This window comes from Zalophus californianus, chromosome 15 (assembly GCF_009762305.2).
Source record: "Zalophus californianus isolate mZalCal1 chromosome 15, mZalCal1.pri.v2, whole genome shotgun sequence".
Taxonomy (NCBI): domain Eukaryota; kingdom Metazoa; phylum Chordata; class Mammalia; order Carnivora; family Otariidae; genus Zalophus; species Zalophus californianus.
The window spans coordinates 22,158,278-22,183,353 of NC_045609.1; the positions used below are offsets into that span (position 1 = coordinate 22,158,278).

Below are 25,076 nucleotides of genomic sequence, written 5' to 3' on the forward strand. Positions count from 1 at the left end.
ATGGCTCCTGTAAAATCATAGCCTTTTTGTTCTGAACACTGAGATAAAGTACTGGCTAACCTAATACCTGAGGCATACATAAATACTTTTCAAATGCTCAAGGAAAAGTAAACAAGGAAACTGAGGCTGGTAGCTCGGGGCCCCGCCCAGGTGCGCCCAGGGAGCGTGGCCCAAAGTTTACTGCCATTTCAGGGAGTATTAAAAATTATTAAATAAAAGCCATGTTTTCACACTTTAAAGTAAAAAAAGTAAACAGTACCATTCAAAGCTTATAATGGCTACCAAATTGTATATGATATTTGATATCATACAAACATGAAAACAGGGGCTCTGAATACAGATGGTTAATCTTTTGGACCGTGGACCCCGTTGGCAGAATGGTGAAGCCTCGACAGCCCTCCTCAAAATAGTGCTTATAAAGCATAAAATAAAATAGAATTGCAAAAGAAACCAAACACAGCAAATCACAGTTATCAAAAGCATTTTTCTTTTAACAAATTTTTATTGAGTTATTTCTACACTGAACCTGATGCTGAGGTACAACAGCAATCAAGAGAGACATAGTACCTCTCCTGATAGAGCTTATGTTATTTTTAGTAACACCTTTTTTTTAATTCAAGTATAATTAGCATACAATGATCAGTTTCAGGTATACAATATAATGACCCAACAATTCTATACATTACTCAGTGCACATCACAATAAGTGTACTCTTAATTCTATTCACCTATTTCACCCATCCCTGCACCCAACTTTTATTTGATAAAAATATCAAAATATTTTAAAACAAATTTATAATAGAATAAGTGCTTCTTTATTAATGCATTTAAATTTTATGATCTTGTAGCAGATCTAATAGTAATTTTGAAGTAAAGAGCATAAATGATATTGGTATTCATATTGTTGAAGATATCTTCAACAACTGTAATATAATATGAAAATATTCATAATTATTATTGGTGACAAAGTCATAGGTATTATTAGTAGCATTAGTTTGATTTCTGACCCAAATTCATAATTAAATGAAAAGCTAAATTTTGACCTAGAGATTACTGAAATGAAATAATTTTCTCCCATCCAGCCATTTAGTTATAATCCCCTGCCTGCAGTAAAGCACTGGGCATGCCTCTTGTTAATTATACTTAATTTACAGAACTTCCAAAACACTGAGCCTTGGTGCCTGGGAGAGGCTGGGACCCTGACAGAATTTCGAAGGTATGTGGAGGACTATTTTTAAAAGACGGCAAAATGGGATTATGTGGTAGCGGTGGGCATGGCTAAGAGGTGGTACAAAGGTTTGGATGTCACACGCCTGCTTGCAGTTACAGCAGGGTACCCACTGCAGACACTGGTGTACAATCAGACTGAGGATCAGCTAGCAAGAGATCGGGATGATGGCAGGATAGTTTTCCAAAATACCCACATAGGGGTAAAAGTGGGGACTCAATGGGGACTGGATGAGATTGGATGGGGGGAGTTATAAACCCAGAAAAGACAGAGGAGAGGAGATCAGAGCCTTGCCTTGGGATTTATCAAATTTAGGGGGAAGGCAAAGGACTAAAAGGCAGAAAAGCGAAAAGCAGTGAATGAGAAATAGTACACAGTTCATTCAGCCCAGGGCCAACAGACGAGAAACAAGAGAGTTTGAATCAGGCCTGTGGATCAGCTCTGGTATCTGATTTAAATAGACAATCTTGATCCATTACAATAAAAAGAATTTAACGATAGCAAGAAATATATTTAACAAATCAAACCTGCAACCTCTGGTAAGAACTACATTTATTTTCTGTTTAATTTTTCTGTTAAGTATTGACTCAAAATCCATCAAGGGGAAAGAAAAGGCAGGTAAGGGAAGGTAATATATCATTATAATTTCTATTTGACCTCATTCTCTTCTGCCATTAAAGAAAAAAGAAAAGGTACCTTCTGCTGCCAAAAACCTCTATACAGGGACTGAGGATCATAAAGATCAAGGTTAATAAATCCTTATTGCATTTGAATGGACTTGCTAGCAAATAGAACCTTGGTATACAGTGTAAAAGGCTACCGATGTTATGCCAATGTCTTGCACGTAATTTTAAATCCGAAAAAAGTGAAACAAGTGCACTATTTATGGTACTGTTTATCTGACTTCTTCAACATGAATTAATCTTTGATTCAGTCTGGAGTTGACCCTCTGGTCAACCGTCATCAGCTGGGTAACTCTGAACCCCAATCTTCCTGCTTTTTTCCACTTTAATTAACATAGACCTAAATAGCACTTTCTGTCTTCCAGGTCCTATTCCAAGCATTTTACAAACATAAATCCCTTTAATCATCATAACAACCTATACCATAGTGACTGTTATTATCCCCACTATACAATGAGGGAACTGAGGCCCAGAGAGGTTAAGTTGTCCAATATCCCAGAGCCTAGTAAATGATCAAACCAGGAATCATACTCTGGTAGGCTGACTCCAAAGTCTGTGCTTTTAACTACAGCATTGTTTTTTCCTGCCTCATGTTTGAGGCAGAAGAGCATTCTGTGCTTTTAACTACAGCACTGCTCTGAGATATCCTGTGGCAGAGAAAATGAATGCACACAATAACATTTTGAATGCATCCTCAACAATAAACCCTTAATTCACTAAATGCCAAGTATTTAATTTTATTCTTTTCCTAAACTCAATACTCCCATCCTAGATTGATAATACCCATTAAGTTATTAATTCCCTTATCTATACAACTAGGACAATGTCAAATGCCATTTATAGATGAACATCGTTGTTTGAGAACTCTGTAGTTTGCCAATTGAGAGTATTTTACTCTCAATTCACTCGAAGCTACTCCTTGCAAGAGGGTTACTTGATTCAGTAACATGGATTAGAGATCACATTTTTAAAATATTTTCTATCCAACTCTACATACTTCCTCTATGCAAGCTATACCTAATAAAACACTGTGGTTTTACATTTTTCTCTCAGATACCTCTTGGTTACCCAGAAGCAGTACTCACTCCGCATGATTACCCAGAAGCAGTACTCACTCCCCATGGTTACCCAGAAGCAGTACTCACTCCCCATGGTTACCCAGAAGCACCAATTCTCTGAATTGCTCAGTTATAACCCCATGATTCTGTGCTGAGCCTCTGCTCTACTGGAAAAAAGGCTATCTTCATATGTCCCACAAGAAAAAGCTTTGGGCAGGGGGGTGGGGCGCCTGGGTGGCTCAGTCATTAAGCGTCTGCCTTCAGTTCAGGTCATGGTCCCAGGGTCCTGGGATCAAGCCACACATCGGGCTCCCTGCTCCGCGGGAAGCCTGTTCTCCCTCTCCCATTCCCCCGGCTTGTGTTCCCTCTCTCGCTGTGTCTCTCTCTGTCAAATAAATAAATAAAATCTCTAAAAAAAAAGAAAAAAAGGAAAAGCTTCAGGGGAAGACTGTTGGAGAGCTACAACACTATGTGGCTTCAAGAAAACAAAACGGAGTCCCAACATCATGTCTTCCCACAACTTGAGAGAAAGGCTTGGCAAGTGTCTTAGTTCATTCAAATTGAGTGGTTTATAAACAGCATGTATTTGTCTCCTGCAGTTGTGCAGGTTGGGAAGGAAGTCCAAGATCATGGTGCCGGCAAATTTAGTGTCTGATGAGGCCCTAATTCCTGATTCAAAGATGCCTGTCTTTTCATTGTGCCCTCACACGGTAGAAGGGCCCAAGGGAGCATTCCAGGGTCTCTTTCATGACACAAATCCCATTCTTTTATAAGAGACCTAATCACCTCCCAAAGGTCTCACCTTCTCATACTAACATACTGGGCATTAGGTTTCTACATAGGACTTTAGAGGGAACACACAAGCAGTCAGATCACAGCAGCAATTAAAAAAAAAAATTAAGCTAGATCATAAAACTAAAATTTTAAAACTTGAAGTTCACTCACCTTTTTAAAATCTCTAATATACAAAGATCTAATTTGCCGAACTGTTATAACATTTTTTCTACTTGCCCCTGTGACAAAAATAATGGTGTGTCACTCTATCAAGATAAAAATAACAAAGGTTATTTGTAGGTAACTGACATAATATGCTTAACAAATAGGTTAGGAATTTCAAAATGATTGCTACAGAGTTGGATATATCAAAATGTTTTCAAATAGTATGTTTAAAACTTCTCTTCAACCAAGGGATTTGCCATTTTACTGAAAATAGTTTCTCTGATTTTTTCTTCCTTTTGAAAAGCTACTTTCAGCCATGAGTCACTGGGTGATTTCCTTTATTTCTGAGTCGCATTTCAAAGACAAAAACTACTCTTCCTCTTTGTCTTCTCACAAGTACCTAAGCTGCTATTATCCAAGGTCAGGAAGAAGCCAAGCTGGTTAAAACAAAAACTTATGCTTATTTGACAAAGAGCTTTATTCCACGGGAGTTTATATGCATGTCAAACATTTAAGCCAATTTAAATGTTTAGTTATCTCCAGAGATGAAGCTAAATGGATGCTAAAAACTAGCTTTGAAAGCAGCTTTCATTTCTATTTAATTTATTTGACTAAAGGGTTAACAAGCATCATATTTAAAGTGTCTGTGGGAGATAACCAGGATATTAAAATATTCTGTTTGTTCTGTTTTTCAATATTGGGCTCCTAAACAAATATTCAGCTTCCCTATCATCTCCAGCTAGCTGATACTGAAAAACACATAATGGCGGACTGTCGCCATGGCAACTCCTCTACAACTACACATTTTCTATGGCAACCCAGGCCCCATGGAATACTAATGAAAACCCATAGCAACAGAGAGTTAAAGAGGTGATGTCTGGAAACCAAAAAGCTCATGTAACATCTCTTACAAATGTTATGGATGCTTTTGTATATTTAACAAACAATATCACAGTTCAAAGACATATTAGCTAGAAAATTAAAAGGCATTTGAAGTATTTTGTGGGAAAAAATCACAAATACCTACGAGACTTAAAGAATTCACATCAATATACTATTAAGTGTAAAAATATGGAAAATATGTTACTCATATTTTAAAATACAGACCCCTAATTTTTTAAACATGGATATGTTCTCCCAGTTGAAGACTTACATGCTATATCATGCAAAGTGAACACCAGAAGCAACTCAGGGGCACTCTGTTTAGATCTTATTCTTTTCCTGGTTCCTGTTCCTTTCAAGAGTTCCAGCTGTGTAACCTTGATCACTTAACCTCTAAAAGCCTCAGGTTCTCTTTCACAAAAGGATGTTATATTTAAAGGACCCTAAAGCCTCTATGATTCCTATTCTGTCATTTACCAGCAAGTGAATGTGCACATGCCATTTAACCAGAGTGTCAGTTTCTTATCTGTCCAAAGGTATATCTGCCTCCTCCTCATTACCAGTTTGCTGCAAAATGTGCTAGATATACATGAGCACTCAGGAAAAACATTAAATTTATTGTCTTAGCTTTAAAAAAAAGAATTAAAATGCTCCTCTTTATATTTTCATTTAAAAATATTGGAGTTAATGGGATGCCTGGGTGGCTCAGTTGGCTAAGCATCTGCCTTCGGGTCAGGTTATGATCCCAGGGTCCTGGGCTGGAGTCCCCACATCGGGCTCCCTACTCAATGGAGAGCCTGCTTCTTTTCTCTGCATGCCACTCCCCGTGCTTGTGTTCTTGCTCTCTTGTACTCTCTGACAACTAAATAAATAAAATCTTTTAAAAAAAAAATGGAGTTAATGATAAAGATCCATGTAAAACTCCATGCCCATTATGAACAATTTTGATGTACAATTATTTATTGAGCACCTAATATACTGCCAGTTGTGGGTGAGCAAAGAACAAGACAGATATGTTCTAGCATATTATGTTCTAGCAGATAATGTCAGAAAATAAATAAGCAAAGATGACTAAAGAAAGTGGCACAGAGGAAATCATCAGAGCGAAGTGAATAGAAAGGATTTGTGAGAAGAAATGGGCTAGTTTAGCTCAGGGTATATGTAGCCAGTCCTCCTGAAGGCAGGGGAAGGCACTATAAAGTGAGACTTCTAAGGAACCAGCCATGGGGAGACAGGGACAGCCAAGGAGAGGGGGCAGCCATTTTAAGACCCTCAAGGAGCAGGGGCACGTGGCTGGCTCAGTGGGTACAGCCTGTGACTCTCCATCTCGGGCTCATGCGTTCAAGCCCCATGTGAGGGGGAGAGGTTACTTTAAAAAAAGAGAGAGAGAACTTTAAGTAACAAAGCCTTTAATGTGTTGATAAAGTAGCACAGATGTCAGTGGGGCTGAACAGTGGAGAATGCAGACAGAAGCAATGATAATGATATGAAAACCAAAAGGGAGGCAGGACTAAAGTAAGGCCCCGGTGGGAAAATAAATGTGGTGACTAGTACGGTGGGTTTTACCAACAGAGGCGCATGTTCTTATGACTGCGTGGAGAGTGGACTGGACAGGGAGACTGGAGAGGAGACTGCAACACTGTCCAGTTTAGAGAAAATGGCATGACTTGTACTACAGCAGTGACAATGGTGACAGTAAGAAATGGACATTTCTGAGATATATTTCGGATTTGCTAGTGGAGAGAGGTACGGGAGCTTGGGTGGGACTCCCAAGTTTCTGGCACAGCCAACCAGGTGGCTGATGATACAGTCATCTACTATAGGGAATAGGAAGGGGCAAACAGGTTTGGGGTGACAAGAAGGGATAGACAGGAATCAGGGCTCTGTTTTGTACTGATTCCCCCTGTTAAATGTTTTCCCAGGCCATAGTCACAAATTTCCTTAAAAATACTTAATAAGGGGCGCCTGGGTGGCTCAGTCATTAAGCGTCTGCCTTCGGCTCAGGTCATGATCCCAGGGTCCTGGGATCGAGCCCCGCATCGGGCTCCCTCCTCGGCAGGGAGACTGCTTCTCCCTCTCACACTCCCCCTGCTTGTGTTCCCTCTCTCGCTGTCCCTCTCTGTCAATTAAATAAATAAATAAAATCTTTAAAAAAAAAAAAAACACAATACTATGGGGGCGCCTGGCTGGGTCAGTCTGTGCAGCATATGACTTTTGATCTCAGGGTTGTGGGTTGAAGGCCTGTGTTGCATGTAGAGATTACTTAAAAATAAAGTCTTAAAAAAATACTTAATATTTGATTAATTGGTGCCCATTATTACAAAACTTATAAAAATCCAAACACAGGCTCTTCTTTCAAAATGTGCATCAAAATTATACAGAAAAATTGTAAAATCACCATATATATCAAAATTGTTAAATTAAATTTTAGATTAGACTAGTAATACCTGTGTGATAATGAAGGAACATGGGAAAGAATATATACACAAATATATACATTTTGAAGTATTATCTTTTCTATAGTAAAATACAGATTCATTGTAGAAATTTTGGAAAATAAGGAAAAATTCAGAGAAACTAACAATTACCTCTAATGCTATCTTCCAGAGATAAATCCTGTCAATATTTTGGTGACTATAAGACTAATTTGTTCATCTTTGTGTGTTTATTTAGTTCTGGTAAAGCTGGAGAAATCTAAAATTCACATTTCAAAACTGTCTGAATGAACTAAGGGATAACACCTTCATGCCCAGTTATTACTAAGCTAGAGTCTAGTCTTGGCTATCAGTCTAACTCCAGACAGAGGTGAAACACATCCTTGGAGAGGGTAGAGCCAAACCTCTTGTGATGTCTGTCTTCCCTACAACCTGTTCCCCACAACCACCGGCCACCTTCAAACCCTGCACCTACTAAATTAGACGTTCAGCTAAAATAAGATGAGCTTTCTTTTTTTTAACCACTATTTTTATTTTTTTGAGACAGAGCATGCACGGGGTGGGAGAGTGGGAGGTAGGAGGGCACAGAGGGAGAGGGAGGGAGAGAGAGAATTTTAAGCAAGCTCCATGCCCAGTGCAGAGCTGCAGAGCCCCAGGAGGGGCTTGATCTCACAACCCTGAAATCATGACTGGAGCAGAAAATCATGAGTCAGATGCTTAACCAACTGAGCTACCCAGGCACCCCCTCAACCACCATTTAAACTTAGGGTTATATTGCTTTGTAATTCATACACTACATATTCATTTACATGAAAGTCAAATTGTTCCTACACCAGTAAGACACTGACTCTTCAATTATGTTTTTAATCTCAAAAGACTTACATACAGTACTTAAAATTCTATATCACAATTCAACAGAGTGTAAAATAATTACTTTTCTAAAAAACCTTGACTGTAAACAAAAGTAAAAGAAAAGGCTTAGATAAGCATAATGTTTAAGACAGTATGTATCTTAAGACTACTTAATGTTGCATGATAGCCAATTTTTATTTTACAAAAGTAAAGCTCTGGGAATTTTTCAGTTTATTTTGGGATATCATCTCTTATTATTTCCAAACAGAACAGTGTATACAGATTCTACACTAAGCTCAAATTTAATAAATTCAAATAAAATCATGTTTAGAAGTTTAATATTATTCACATACGGTTTAATAACAACAAAAAACTAAATGGAATTTCTACCTAGATGAAATCCAGTTTTAGCAGGTATGCAGTCATTACAATGGCCTTTAAAAATAATCATTAGCAAAAAAAAAAAAAGGGGGTAGGGGAGGTGCCTGGGTGGCTCAATTGGGTCCGACTCTTGATTTTGGCTCCTGTCATGATCTCAAGGGTGTGAGATTGAGCCCCGCATCAGGCTCTGCACTAAGTGTGGAGCCTCCTTGAGTTTCGCTCTCCCTCTCCCTCTGCCCCTCCCCCACCTCTCCCTCTTTAAAAAAAAAAATCATTATCATGACTGGTGAAAGAACAAAAGACAACAAAGCTTGAGATATTTTATTTCATGCAATAACTGCACATTAAACACATGCTAAAAATACACTCCCCAAGGTGATTTTTTAAGTGCTATCCTATGGCTAGAATAATTTATTTCTAACAATAGATTGCTGGAGTTGTTTTGTTTTTTTGTTTTTTGTTTTGTTTAAGAAAACAAAATGAATCACCACATAGGTTAAAACTAAAACACTTATTAGTACAAAGAAAACACTAATGACTAGAGAATTTGAAAGCACATAAACTTATGCAATAGACATAAACATTTAAGCAAATCTAAACCAATGTATAGGTTCAAATACAATCCAAAACATTGGCATGACCGGTGTTTTAAATTTTGGCTGGCCAATCCAATGAAACAGAACAAAGAGAAAGGAATTGAGCTGGGGTGGGGAGGGGCGATGATGTTCCAGCTCATTAATTTTCTGGGTAACACCAGGGATATTTACAGGTGTGCAACATGGTAAAGGGCATCATTGGCAGACCAATGTTCTAAGAGCCTACACCACCTGAAGCATTCAGTTCTGATTCTACCTTTTTCTAATTTTCAAATGTTCTTTTACTCTTGCATTGAAATGCCTACTTTTTCCACTGAATGTTGGCTGTTGATTTTGCCTAACAATTTCTGCAAATGTTTCCTGCCTTAAGGTCAAACACATAATTTAACATAAGATGAGCAAAAAAAATAGGACAGGCAGGAGTCTCATGGAACTTGAACAAACTCGTGTCGGCATCTAAATAAGAGTCCTCTCTCTCAATTATAATGTAATCTGCATCGAGTTCAATTATAACTACTTGAATGGGGAGTGGTTGGCTGCAATTTATTCACTTATTCTGCATAATAACCTATAATAAGCCTTACTGCTAAAGAATAATGTAGAATCTTTGAAATTACTTTGGAGGGTTTTTTTGCCTCCTATTTCTGTTTGGGTTTTGTTTGGTTGGATTGAAATTTCTGAAGGCACATGATAATTCAACAAGAAGAGGGAAATAGTCTGAGCCTGTCAAGTATTCCAAAATTCTCCCACAAACCAACTTTAATTTATGATCTACACCCCAAGTAGATAAATCATCTAGTAAGGAATCTGATTATTTGAAATATTAAACAGTTTTGTTATCGTTTTGACAGCTCAGGCATTTCTAAAACCTTAGTGGGCACAATTTATTTTTCCCAACACTCCTCTGCTCCACACCTCCCAATAAAGTCTCAGTGGAAACACCCCTCATCATTCAAAATGGTGGTTACACCTAAATTCTGTTCACCTAGCTGTAGAGTACAGGTGATCTTTCTGAGACTTCCTCAGATTCCATATCTGATTTCCCTGTAATTTAAATAAACTCCAATAACTGCAGTCCCAGTGCAAATTACATGGGAAGGAGTCCATAAAAATGTGAAAGCAGCAAAATCTCTATAATTAGATGAACTGGCTAGAAGTATAACAATTTAGAGCTACTCCTCTTAAGGACCGGCAGACCTGACAGCCTCAGGTTTCTGAACCCCGCATCAGTTTATAACTGATTTCATACCAGTGGTTCCAAATCATTTGTAGGACATTCAGATATGCTCTCTGTACAAGCAGTCTCTACATTATGAAGGGGCATGTGCCCAAAACTCAAGCACAAGTCTGTTATTTAGGACTGAAGAAAGGTTTCTGGTCATTAAAAAAAAAAAAAAAGTTTCAGTTTCTGCCCAAAATAGCACACAAAAAAAGCCTATTCAAGCCAAAAATAACTAAAGTATCAGATTAAGAGCACTTTAAACAAAAATTATAATACATAGCCTCAGAGAGCCTTCTCTCTCATCTCACAATGCAAGACAAGCAAAAGCCTCAGAATTACAGCAGAAGTGGAAATGGAAAGAAGCCACGGATGCCCACAACCAGGACAGCTATTCTGAGTTTAACTCTGGTAATTTGAGGTCTCTTAAAAAAGAACTGAATACTCATTTAAACACTTTAACTATAGTCCTAGCAAAACCTCTCAAGTGTAAATATCTGCTATGCATCAAAGATAAATGAAAAGTAACCCAATATATTTTGCTCAGATATTAATCTGACACATCATGGTTAGGAGATAATTCATTAAAAAATTAGAATTGTAGGGGTGCCTGGATAGCTCAGTCGGTTAAGCATCTGACTTTTGATTTCAGCTCAGGGTTGTGAGATCGAGCCCTGCATGGGGCTCCACGCTGATCTGGAGCCTGCTTACGATTCTCTCTCTCCTCTCCCTCTGCCCCTCCCTCCTCACCCTCTAAAAAAAAAAAAAAATTAGAACTGTATTTATTAAAGGTCTTTGGTAGTCTAGAAACATATATCACAACTGAATATGGCTAAATGCTGCTTTTAATACAAAACACAAATCTAATTTCTATATCCACAATGATGGTTTATCCTTTTAAACTTTTTTTAATCCTTGTCTATACACTCAAAGTTCAGAACTAGTAGAGAATGTAAGTCATTTCATTAATCAAGAAGCAGAGACCAAGGAGCTAAGTGACTTGACCAAGACGATTCAACTCATTTGTCATTCAGTGGACTGGGAAGTAGGTCTATCTCCAATGTCCCTGTTCTTGACATTTTTCCACTTCTTCCTTTTTGTGTGATGGCTAAACTATGCTCAAAGTGCATTGGTTTTATAGTACAGCATACCTGTGGTTTGCCTTTGTTCTAATGAGGCAGAAAGCCAAGATGAGACCTTCACCCTGAGGGAGCCTGAGTTAGCAAAAGCCAATTCCAGACAGAATACTGACCTGGGATGAAAAGCAGATCATATGTTCAGCTCAAACACTGCTCCAAGCAGGGCTATGTGTGCCCAGAAAGCAATATATGCTGTTTAAAAGACAAGAAAGAATCAAGCCCACTGAATTTACAAGAACAGACAAGGCCCCAACCTATCCACTTAAGAAACAAACAAACAGAAAAGGTTGCTGCAGTATTTAGATGCTGGGTGTTAATCCTCAGGTGAAATAGGACCCACGGTTATGAAAACACTTTAGAACCCGTTGTAAGAAATTCTTTGTAGGAAAAACAAAGCCAATGGTAAGAAATTGAATTTTACTACATGTAAGGATTCAGTACACCATGGAATGTACAAGATTGGGTATGTGTTTCACTTACTCAGGACCATACAAAGCCCTTCACTATCTGCTTTCCGCCTCCAAATCCTTCTTTATTTCCTCCTTTCTCACTCCAAACCCACACTTTAGTCACCTTAAATGTCCTCTCAAATCCTTCAACCCAATAATTCCACTCCAAGAAATGTATCACAGGGGCGCCTGGGCAGCTCAGTCGTTAAGTGTCTGCCTTCGGCTCAGGTCATGATCCCAGGGTCCTGGGATCGAGCCTCGCATCGGGCTCCCTGCTCAGTGGAAAGCCGCCTCTCCCTCTCCCACTCCCCCTGCTTGTGTTCCTGCTCTCACTATCTCTCTGTCAAATAAATAAATAAATAAATAAAATCTTCAAAAAAAAAAAAAAAGAAATGTATTACAAAGACATAACTGAATGTAAAAAAACAAAGACTCATATCCAAGGATGTTTAAGAGAGCCTTTGATGTAACCAAGGATGTTTAAGGTTGCCACTTTCAAACAATGAAAAACTGGAAACAAATGTAATATCCTAAAAAAGGGGAAAAGTTAAATAAATTATGGATCATACTCAGGATGGTATAATAGGACATTATAATCACATGGGGGAAAATTTCATGACCTACTATTAAACAAAATTTGCATTTATAAAATGAACCCAATTATACAATATTTTTTATTTCTGCTTCCATTGTTAAAGGATTAACTGCCCTAGGAATTTTCTTTCTGCTATAATGTGGACAAAACACATGAAGCAATGTCTTTCAGATATTGGAAAATAAGCAGTGCTGAAATATGATCTCTGAGCAAAGGAGGAAAAGTGAGTTCAGTCCTATAATAACCGCAACTCACTCTCTAGTAGTTTCAGGCCACAGCACAGGAAGAAAGAATGCAAACGCCTCACAGAAGACTTAATAAGTGGAGGAAACACACAGCTAGAATTTGTGAGACTGAGTACAAGAGAGGAAGGAGCTGCACAAAGCTTCTGTAGATATGCAGCAAGGTTCACTGAATCATTAACCAGTACAGATCTATACATGCATGGGGTGGAACTCCATGAGGTGGAGGAATGAACCAACAGCTAAAAAATTCCTAGCAAGTATGCAGGCCTGGGAATAGTTCAGGATTCTACCAGACAAAGGGGAAACAACCTGTAATCCATGAGGTACTGGGTGAGTACCCCAGGGGGATTACATTTAGTAAGTGGGGCTTAGCCCAAGAATAAAGGTTACTCTGGACACAGCCTAACAAAGCTTAACAGCAGCCTCAAAAGGTTAAACTGATCTGCAAGTTACTTAACTACATGACAGAACAAAAATTAAAGGAATACAACAAAATCCAGCACTCAACAATGAGAAAAGCTTGATGTCCAGTATCTAATCAAAAATCACCAGGCATGCAAAGCAGCAGAAAAATATGACCCGTAACCCACTACTGGGGAGCTGGGGGGGGCGGGGGGAAGCTAGCAATCAATAGAAACAGAGCCATAAATGACAGATATAATGGGATTAGCACAGGAAAAATGAAAATATGCTGGATGATTTCTAGAGTCAGAACTGTACTAGATGAGATTAAGAGCAAATTAGACATTGCAGAAGAAAAAAATCAATGAACCTGGAAACCAAAATAGAAACTAATATTGACAAGGCCTCCAGTATCTTGTAGGTCCTTGTTAGCATATGAAAGTTCTTTTGAAAACCTCCCTTTTCCTTACCTCCCCCAACTCCCAAGTATATAATCAGCCACCGCTCACAACCCCGGTGCAGCGGCTCTTTCTGCCCACCAGTCCTGTCCCCATGCTTTAATAAAACCATCTTTTTGCACCAAAAAAAGGAAAAAAAAAAAAAAGCAGAGAAGACCGATTGAAAAAGTGAACACAGCATCAGTGACCGGTACAATTGTAGTAAGTAGTCTATCATATGTGTAACTAGGGTCTTAGGGAAAAGGGGAGAAGTACAAAAATATATGAAGAAATAATGGCTGAAGATTTTCCAATTTTGTTGAAAACTATAAGCCTACAGATTTTAGAAGCTCAAGGAACTCAAATAAACATAAAAACCCCACAAAGATTCATCATAATCAAAAGGCTGATAAAGAGTGATAAAGTGATAAAGAGAAAATTCTAAAAGCAACTAGAGATAAAAAGACATATTAAGTTCAGAACCACAAGAATAAGAATGGCAGGAGACTTCTTGTCAGAAACTAAGCAAACAGAAGACAGCAGAATGCTGGCTTTAAAGTTAAGACAGAAGAAAACTCAACAGAATTCTATATCCAGAAAAAATTTCTTTCAAAACTGAAGATGAAATAAAGATGTTTTAGACCCTCCCCCCAAAAAAGGTAAGGCTGAGAATTTATCACACTAGATCTTCTCCAAAACATGGAAATTTGGATCTAACCAAAGGAATGAAGTACACCCACAATGGTAAATATGGCGGGGGGAGGGGAGGAGGATTGTTTCTAAATATTTTAATCTGTGACTGTTTAAAATAAAAGTGACCATTTTACATAAAAATAATAATAGAGTGTGGAGTTTGTAACATATGTAGAACTAAAGCAGCACCAAAAAATGGAAGAAGTACATGGAAGTACATGGTTGTAAGTTTTTTACACTGGTAATATATTATTATTTGAAGATTTACTATGATATATTAAATATGCATATTATAACCCCCAGATTATAATCACTAAAATAAAGAGGTATTTCTAACAAGCTAATAAATGAGATAAAATCAAATCTTAAAAAATACTCAATTATTCTTCCAAAAAAGGAAAGAAAAAGAAAAAAAAATAACAAGAATGTATGTGTCAAATAGTAAACAGCAAAATAATAGATGTAAATCAAATCATATCAATATAAAAGAAATCATTTAACATTCCAATTAAAAAGCAGGGATTGTCAAATTCATGTCAAGTTCATGCTGCCTGTAGGAGATCCACCTGAAATTCACAGGCACAGGTTAAAAGTAAAATAATGAAGAAAGCTAGATCATAGAAACACTACGCAGGAAAGGAAAAAAAAGCTGGAGGCACTATATTCACAACTGTAAGTAGACTTCAGAACAAGGAATATTGCCACGCATGAAGACAGACACTTTATAATAAGGAGTCAGCGCATCCTGGAGATACAGTAGTCCACAATGAGCATGCATCCAATAACAGAGCTTCAGAATACGACGCAAAACCTGACAGAACTGAGCAGAAACATAGAAAATCCAACTACATAATTGATACACACATATTTTTCTTCAGATGGTTAGACTCAAGGTCAAGTGTTTTCCTTCTTCCTTGTACTTCTATTTCCAGGATCTTCTTCAACAAACACATACTACATGTTAACAGAAATGGTGCCCTGGCTCCATCCTACCTTTGTGTCTCAACCCTTCCCTGATCTGGTTTCCTTCTGGGATCCAACCCTTCTTACACAGTAGAGCTCTCAATACGAAGGCCCAGAACTCTGCCAGATAGTGTGACCCCATCCCCCTAGACCAGGTGATGAATCCACAAATGGAAAATGAGCCGACATAGTTCATCAGGCTCCTTGTTCAGGAATGTGTTTGCTAGAAGATCTTGCTCCTCATCTGAAGGCCTGGTAAGCCTGGACCAACATGAGCATCTTTGCCTTTTATGGAGAATGCCTTCCCAGGACAAGAGCCTTTCAAGAAGAAAGTTGTGCTGAGTATCAAAGAGACAGAAGCAGCTGTGACGACCCTAGGTGAGCCCCTGTCTGCAGCTGTGCCCAAACACATGCCCTCCTGGTCCTTTCAGTTATAGAGCCAATTCTTTTACATTTTTTGCTTGAGCTAATTTGAGTGTGGTTTCTAACAGAGGAAACCAAAAGAACCCTAGTACAAAATCATGCAAAAGAGTTACTTCAACTAATTTCTCGTTTGCTTATCTGTATTTTTCTTTTGAGAAAAGAGTAATGAATTATAAGATGACTTTTCTTGGTTTTGTTCAAGTCCACCACGCTGGCACTGGATTATCAGGCATGGCCATTCTCTTGAAAGAAGCTCCCAGAGAAAATAAACCACCTCTAGGACATACACAATGGGATTTAACATGAGAACATGGTATCTACCAAAACAAATAAACGTATAAGGTAGATCCTTCTAAGTGTTATTTCAGCCTATGGAGCACCTGGGTAGCTCAACTGGTTAAATGTGCAACTCTTTTTTTTTTACAAGATTTTATTTATTTATTTGTTAGAGAGAGCATGGGCGAGAGAGCATGAGCGAGAGAGAGTGAGCAAGTGCACAAGCAGGGGGAGCTGCAGGCAGAGGGAGAAGCAGGCTCCCTGCTGAGCAAGGAGCATGATGCGGGACTCAATCCCAGGGCACTGGGATCATGACCTGAGCCGAAGGCAGACGCTTAACCATCTCAGCCACCCAGGCATCCCTAAATGTGCAACTCTTGATTTTGACTCAGATCATGATCTCAGGGTCATGAGTTCAAACCCCACATCGGCTCCGTGCTCAGTGGAGTTGGCCTGAGATTCTCCCTGTCCCTGTGCCCTGTGCTCTCTCTCTCTAAAATAAAAATCTTAAAAAAAAAAAAAGATATATTTCTACTCATTTGTTAAAATGCTTTCATATAGCATGAAACTTTTTTTTTTATTTCCATTATGGAGCCGCAAGGATTTTTCCCCCTTGTTATACAGATTTCTAGGTAAATAAATATGCTACTAAATAAAAACCAGAAGGTTTGAAATTACTCTGAACCAAATGAAGGGAAGTTATCTTTAAAAGTACCACATTTTTCTACTGGAAAAAACAATGTAGCAAATTGATTTATGAGTCAAATCATCAGAACAGGGTTTTGAAGCATTGCAGCTAGTTTATAAGATTGGTTTACACACTTCTTGGTAAGTAATTCTCCTCCAGCCACACGGTGATCCACTTTATGCCTCCCTCTTCTCCTTGATTAGATCTGGAATAGATCATGCATCTCACAAACATGTGTAATCGTGAGTTGTGTAGCAGGGAGGTATTCAATACCTATTATTGTGACAATTTTAGAATCAATAAGAAAAGCTATCCAAGGCACTTAATTTAGACAAAAAAATGCTCTCAGATTGAGACCTGAATTACTGCTGGTTTTAGTTTTTAAAAAAATAATAATGATGAGTCATTGCTGCTCTTCCTTGGTGTTCAAATTTAGACAAAAACTCAGGTATATTTTTAGAAGGAATTGTGGTCTACAAGGTTGACTAGGACTAAAATTTTATTTACTTTAAAAATGATGGGGCTTTTATACAAATAAATGCCTTTTTCAGTTAATTTTAGAATACATCTGGAAGTGGGGGCTAGGTTATATATAATTCTCACATATCTTAAGTAAAACAAAACAAAAATATGCTCTTCCTAATAAGCGTTTTTTTGATACCCAGAATTTGAAATCCTCTTTTATCACCTAATTTATATTATCCACAGTTACAATTACTCCCCCCCCCCACACACACACACAAGAGAAAAATCTGTGGTGTGTATTCTATAAAGAGAGAGAGAGAGAGAGAGAGAGAGAGAGAGAGAGAGATTTAATCCAAAAAAAAGGACAAACTACTAAAGCCACTTCTTAAAAATACACTGGTATTCTAAAAAGTTCAGTTTGACATGAATAATTTTCAACAAATTCCTGGTGACAATTTTCTTACCAGAGTTACTGGTCTAATAAACTGATACGTAATCTATGACAATGAAAAGCTAAGCTTTAGAAATTGAGGATGGAATGTTTCTGAGGTTCCTGAGGCATTTATTAAATGCTGTTTATTGTGTTTATACCAGCCTGGCCTGTTCTGGGAATTTTGTTATAAATCAGAACACAGCAAAGTACCCTGTAGTAACAGCTTACTGTCGAGGAAGGAACACATTATTACATAAAATTTCATTTACAGAGTTGTAATAAAGGCTCTGAAATAAATACAACACGAAATGAGAATTTGTCACAGAAAGAAGACCTAATATAGTCTCCGGGGACAGGGAAGTTCTTGGGGGAGAGGCATTTAAATGACGCTGGGCTGGGGCCCCTGAGAGAGAGAACAGCATGCTCTCTGGCACACAAATGTCCGCAGGCAGGTAGAAAGGGGAAATTCCTACTGTGGCTAGAATGCACTGAGGGAAGGAGAACGGCTCAAGAGCACACTGAAAATATAGGCAGGACTGGCTTGTAGGTAGGCCCAGCTAGACAGTGCAGTGATAAAAGAATTGGAGATTTTACCCGTAGGAGCAATGAAGAGCTTTGGGAGTGTTCTCACTAAGAGAAATGAGGTTGCTTTTGGAAAGCTCTTTCTGGAGAAATGTGCAGAAGGGATTGGTGGCAGTGAGTCTGGACAAAAGAAAATCAGTTAGGAGCTGCCTGAGTGATGCAGGTGCAAAGGCCCATGGCTTGGCCTGGGGTGGCAGCCACAGTGATGGAGAGAAGTTGGGTGCTTCATTGAGGGACATGAGAGAAAGATATCGGACATGATTGTGACCTGAGGAACTTCAACATTTAGCTCAGACAGAAGAGGAATTTAATGCATACTAAGCAGTTCCCGCTGGAAAGAAAGGGCAAACAGGAAAACATAGACGAGTACCTTGTAGGAGCCCAGTGTGGGAAGCTGCTGAGAGCAAGGTCGTATCCCTTGGCTTTAGCAACATGGGGATCCCTGGTAACCTGAGCAGGAGTAGTGCTGGTGGTAGGACAAGGGCAAAAGCCAAACTGAAGTGGACAGCAGAGCCAACGGTAGGCAAGAAGTGTGGACAAGGGCAGGCAAACGGCACTTTTATTAAGTTTGGCTAAAAGCAGAAGAGAGCTAGGGTAGAAGCAGAACATGGATGACTCACATATTAAACCTCTCAATATAAAATTAGATTACACAATATGGTCACTAAGGTATATTTGTGTGTGTTGCACGTATGCATTTGTCTTCACAGACCATATAGGACATTTTTAGGACTATATTTTGAATAGAATGTATAATAACGGTAAAACATTTTAATCATTTCTGAGTTAAAATACTTGTGATCAAGAAATTGAGCAATTATATGCCCAGCTCTGTGCTGAACACTGGAAAGGAGAGATAAAAGTTACAGCATGTTATTCCTGATCTCAGAATACTTGCTATCCGGTAGGCAAAACTACTACGGAACAGATGAAATGATATAATACCAATTATAAGCAAGGAAGGAATTGCTTGCTCAGAACTCACTTAAAAGCTATTTGGTCGTTGATTAAAATGTAGTTTTCCAAATGAAATATGAAGTCCTTTTGCCTTAATAATGCCAAATTGCCGCTGCAATACAAGGTCTTTTGCAGGGCTTTACTTCAAGTACAATGTCATGCTGCCATCTACTGGTTACTTTTTAGATCGTCTTTGACAGTTTTAGTCCTACCAATGGACAACTCCATTGACTATTAATTGGGGCAGACAGTAAGATAGCTGACAAATGCCATATAACAAAATTTAAACATAATACAAATATGTAGACATTATTAAAGAAGCTCAATTTTTAAGAAAAGCTCAACCTCAATAAATTTCCAAATTCATAGTGTTTAAAAACAGAAACGGAAAAGCAAAAAAAGAACCCTGCCTTGTGGTAAAGTTTTACAGCATGTACTGTGTGGACTTTGAAAAGGCAGAAAAAAGCAACTGGTTCCCATGTGCCAGGGACTTCCCAGGTTTTAGCAAGTCCCACGTCCCAGGCAAATTGGAAAGGTGAATCGCCCTATCCCAGAGTCTAAAAAGGACTTGAACCTTCAGATGAGAATCGAAGGTCCAGGCTTGGAAAGAGTTACAAAAGAAAGAAGTCAAGAGTCAGTTACAACAGTAATGTTGCTAAAGAGCAGTGTCACCTAGCTACGCTTCCAACAATAAAATTATTAGGCGAGGAGTTAAGATGGTGGCAAGAGGACACAAATGGTTTGGTAAACCACAAGCAAACTAATGAAAGAGAAATCAATAGAACTTGGTGAGTGAAGGAATATGAGGGGAATGTAGAGGGTCAGTGCTTAGATTCATTATCATTTCAAAATATGTAATAATGTCCTCTCTCAGAGTCAGTCCTGAATTGCTCATGATGCTTCCACTTGGGGAACACTAGTCCTTTGCAAAATTATTTCATAATTTCAAAATTTCAGAGATGCTATATACAATATCTCCCTTTTGAAAGTATTTCACATTACTTAAGGCACTGAGAAAAGTTGAAATTTAAATAAAAATCTATTTCAATTTCTCAAAATTAAATCAAAATTTTTATCTCAAAATTTCTCAAATGCAGTTTCTAATTAACAGCTTTTATTATTCTGTTTGGATGGGAAACAGCCAACAGCTTACCACAGTCATAATGATTTTCCGTGAACTTAAAATACTAATGGTTCCTCATAGCATCCAGCAATTCCACTACTAGGTATTTATCCAAAGAAAAAGGAAACACCAACTCGAAAAGATACCTGCACCCCCATATTCATTGCAGCATTGTTTACAATAGCCATATATATTTTTTCAGCTATTAAAAAGAATAAAATCTTGCCATTTGCAACGACGTAGATGGAGTTAGAGAGTATTGTGCTAAGTGAAATCAGTCAGAGGAAAAAATACCATATGATTTCACTCATAGGTGGAATTAAGAAACAAAACAAATGAACAAAGAACAAAAGAGACAAACCAGAAAACAGACTCTTAATTGTAAAGAACAAACTGATGAAGCCTTTCGGCCGGAACCACCATCTTCCAATAATTTGCCAAAATGACCAACACAAAGGGAAAGAGGAGAGGTACCCGCTATATGTTCTCTAGACCTTTTAGAAAACATGGAGTTGTTCCTTTGGCCACATACATGCGAATCTACAAGAAAGGTGATATTGTGGACATCAAGGGAATGGGCACTGTTCAAAAAGGAATGCCCCACAAATGTTATCATGGCAAAACTGGAAGAGTCTATAATGTTACTCAGCATGCTGTTGGCATTGTTGTAAACAAACAAGGGCAAGATTCTTGCCAAGAAAATTAATGTACACATTGAGCATATTAAACACTCAAAGAGCCGAGACAGCTTCCTGAAGCGTGTGAAGGAAAATGATCAGAAAAAGAAGGAAGTCAAAGAGAAAGGTACTTGGGTTCAACTGAAGCGCCAGCCTGCCCCACCCAGAGCAGCACACTTTGTGAGAACTAATGGAAAGGAGCCCGAATTGCTAGAACCCATTCCCTATGAATTCATGGCATGATAAATGTAAAGAAAATAAAAGACCTCAAGACTAAAAAAAAAAAAAAAAAAGAACAAACTGATGGTTACCAGAGGGGAGGTGGGTGGGGGATGGGTGAAATAGGTGATGGGGATTAAAGAGTGCACTTATCCTGATGACCAGAGTCATATATGAGAAGTGTTTCATCACTATATTGTATACCAGAAGCTAATATAACACTGTATGCTAATTATAGTGGAATTAAAAAAAATAAAACATAAATAAAATAAAAAATAAATGTTTTTAAAGCTAAGCTCAGAGATGCAAAGAACAGATTGGTGGTTGCCGGAGGTGGCGTTGGGGGGAGTGGGTAAAATGCATAAAGGGAGTCAAAAGATATAGACTTCCAGTTATAAAATAAGTCATGGGGATGTAACATACAGCAGGGTGACTTCAGTTAATAATACCGCACTGCATATTTAAGAGTTGCTGAGAGAACAGATCTTAAAAGATCTCATCACAAGAAAAAAGAATTCTGTAACTATATACGGGGACAGATGTTGGCTGGATTTACTGTAGTGATCATTTTGCAATATATACAGAAGTTAAATCATCTTGTACATCTGAAACTAATATAACGTATGTCATTTATATCAACAAAAAATAAAATACTAATGGTTCTTTAAAAAAGAGGAAAAATTCTATCTTTATTAGTGCTAATAATGATCGGTTGCACAAAGAAACAAATTATGTGATAAAACTATGTCAAGCTCACTATATATCAGACAATAAAGGAAAACCTTTCCCCTTTCAACTGAAAACTGGTTTTAGAAATTTTTTTTAAAGATTTTATTTATGTATTTGAAAGAGAGAGACACAGCGAGAGAGGGAACACAAGCAGGGAGAGTGGGAGAGGGAGAAGCAGGCTCCCTCTGAGCAGGGAGCCCAATGTGGGGCTCGATCCCAGGACCCTGAGATCATGACCTGAGCTGAAGGCAGATGCTTAACGACTGAGCCACTCAGGCGCCCCTGGTTTTAAAAATATTAAAGAAACAAATAGCTTGCCTTTAGGGAAAAGTTTCTTAAAAATTGGGGGGGAAGGGTGCCAGGTGGCTCAGTTTGTTAGGTGTCTGCCTTCGGCTCAGGTCATGATCTAGGGGTCCTGAGATCGAGCCCCGTGTCAGGTTTCCTGCTCAGTGGGGAGTCTGCCTCTCACGCTTCCTCTCCCCCCTGCCCCTCTCCCCTTGCTCGTGTTCTGTTTCAAATAAATAAAATCTAAAAAACAAAAAATAATTAAAAACTTAAATAAAAAGTTAGAAAAATTGGGGCGTCAGGGTGGAGGAACTCTTGCCCCTCTCTCTAGCCCAAATAAACCCCCCATCCACCTGTTCTCGAGCTCTGCCTACTCCTGCTTCCCCCAACCCCAGAGAACTTGCTCATCTTATTGGCCAGAGCCCTGAGCGATCTTAACCAGGAGGGTCAGTGTACCTTAAGAAGGTACAAAGCCATGTTCCCATGTCTCTTTTCTTGTTCTATGCATCAGGGAATGTAACGGGACTCAACGTTCTTCTGAAGAACTGGACACTCCTGGCTAACTTCCTGTGCAGAACCACCCAACTCTGCTGGTCCCAAGACACAGATTCAAGCTACTCCGACACAGTCTCCCAGCTATGAAGAGATGACACTTTGCTTCTCAGATCACCATTTCTCTGGCCTATGCTGTCCCAGGAACTCCACAGGGAGGAGGAGCATAGAGCAAGCCATTGATGAGCCCCGCCATCAAAACACTACCCATATTACATCAACGCCTAATACAGTAATTAAAAAGTACAAAGTTACAGTTATACAAGAGGGAAGTTACACTTCCAGAGACCTGCTGTACAGTATATTGCTTACAGTTAACAAGAAGGTACTGTGCACTTCAAAATTTGTTAATAGGCTAGGTTCCATGTTAAAACAAAGAAAAAGAAAACCAACCAAGCACACAAGGAAACCTTTGCAGGTGATGGATATGTTCACTACATGGATTATGGTAAAGTTAACATGAGTGTATACATGTACCCAAATTCACCAAATTGTATAAATCCATTATGTGCATTTTATATACCTATTATGCCTCAATATAATTGGGGAAAAGAGTAAAGTAAAATTTAAAAATTAAAAAAATAATTTAAAAAGTGCACTGTCTCGGGGGCGCCTGGGTGGCTCAGTTGGTTAAGCAACTGCCTTCGGCTCAGGTCATGATCCTGGAGTCCCGGGATCGAGTCCCACATCGGGCTTCCTGCTCAGCAGGGAGTCTGCTTCTCCCTCTGACCCTCTTCCCACTCGTGCTCTCTATCTCTCATTCTCTCTTTCTCTCTCAAATAAATAAATAAAATCTTAAAAAAAAAAGTGCACTGTCTCTACAGTTCTTTTAACAATGTAATTATTTTACCATAGTAATCATTTAACCTATTAAAGCATAGATAATATCAATATTTTTATAGTATTTCCCATAACATCCTCACTAAGTCTCTTAGGATGAAGTACCAAGGGTAAGAATTTTTTTTTTTAAAGATTTTATTTATTTATTTGAGAGAGAGAGAGAACGAGAGATAGAAAGCACGAGAGGGAAGAGGGCCAGAGGGAGAAGCAGACTCCCTGCTGAGCAGGAAGCCCGATGTGGGACTCGATCCCGGGACTCCAGGATCATGACCTGAGCCGAAGGCAGTCGCTTAACCAACTGAGCCACCCAGGCGCCCCAAGGGTAAGAATTAATATAAGTTCAACAAAGTGGGGCACCTGGGCGGCTCGGTCGGTTAAGCGTCCAACTCTTGATTTCAGCTCAGGTCATTATATCAGGGTCATGAGATAAAGCCCTGCGTTGCACTCTGTGCTCAGTGCAGATTCTCCTTGAGATTCTCTCTCTCCCTCCACCCCTCCCCCTGCTCACATGTGCTCTCTTTAAAAGAAATAAATCTTAGGCACCTGGGTGGCTCAGTCATTAAGCGTCTGCCTTCAGCTCAGGTCATGATCCCAGGGTCCTAGGATCGAGCCCCACATCAGGCTCCTCACTCCATGAAAAGCCTGCTTCTCCCTCTCCCACTCCCCCTGCTTGTGTTCCCTCTCTCACTGTGTTTCTAACAAATAAATAAAATCTTAAATAAATAAATAAAATCTTTAAAAAAATTAAAAATAAAAAATCTTAAAAAGTTCAACAAAGTAATTAATTGCTCTAAAAATGACAATATCTAATGTGAAATCGATTCAGCTCAATATATTTTTGGTGCACAACCCCTGAAACCTAGAACTCATTCTCCCAATATTTAGGCTAATAATCTTCTTTAAAACAGAGGCTTTCCAACTATAATCTGTGGCGCTCTAGGAGACAGCCCCATACCACCCACCGAGTGCCTCAGGGAGCTAGCTACCCCATCCCAGCTTCAGCCTGAGTAACCCTCATTTATATGCTTCACCTTGTTTTATCTGTCATCTTCCATGAGAGATTTCTTGGGTTGTTCACAAATACTCCATTTTCTTCCTTCCAGGTTCATAATAGGATTGCAACTCCATTTCTTTTTAAGTTGGCCATAGGACGTGTTTTCAGCCAGTGAAACATGTCACCCCCAGGTGAAAGCTTTAAGGAACAGTTCATGATCTGACACCTTCCCCTTCCTTTGCTGCATGGGAACACATGTCTAGATGAAGCCCCCACCAGCCTGGGGACCTGAGGGTCTAGAATGAGCAGGAATCTCCTGCCAATTCCCACTGGACAGAAAGTAGGAGCAGAAAAGAAACTTTGGTGGATAAAGCCACAGAGGTATTGGGGTTCTTTGTTACCACAGTGCAGCTTATCCTTCTGACTGGTACAACTGCTAAATAATTGACCAAACCTTTGCTCCAAGGCAGGGATCAGCAAACTAAGGCACAGGAGCCAAATCTCACCAGCTACCTGTTTCTGAAAGTAAAATTCTGTTGAAACATAGCCACATCTGCTCGTTCACATGCTGCCTGTGGCTACTTTCCAGCGACAAATGCAGAGCTGAGGGGCTGTAACAGACACCAACATGGCCCACA

General features: G+C 38.9%; 1 protein-coding gene across 1 annotated transcript in view; it reads right to left on the bottom strand.

The window, feature by feature from the left end:
* The window catches only part of ANK3 (ankyrin 3), a 689,507-nt gene that overhangs the window by 591,428 nt on the left and 73,003 nt on the right, over positions 1 to 25,076 (bottom strand). The gene's annotated exons all lie outside the window — the stretch shown is intronic.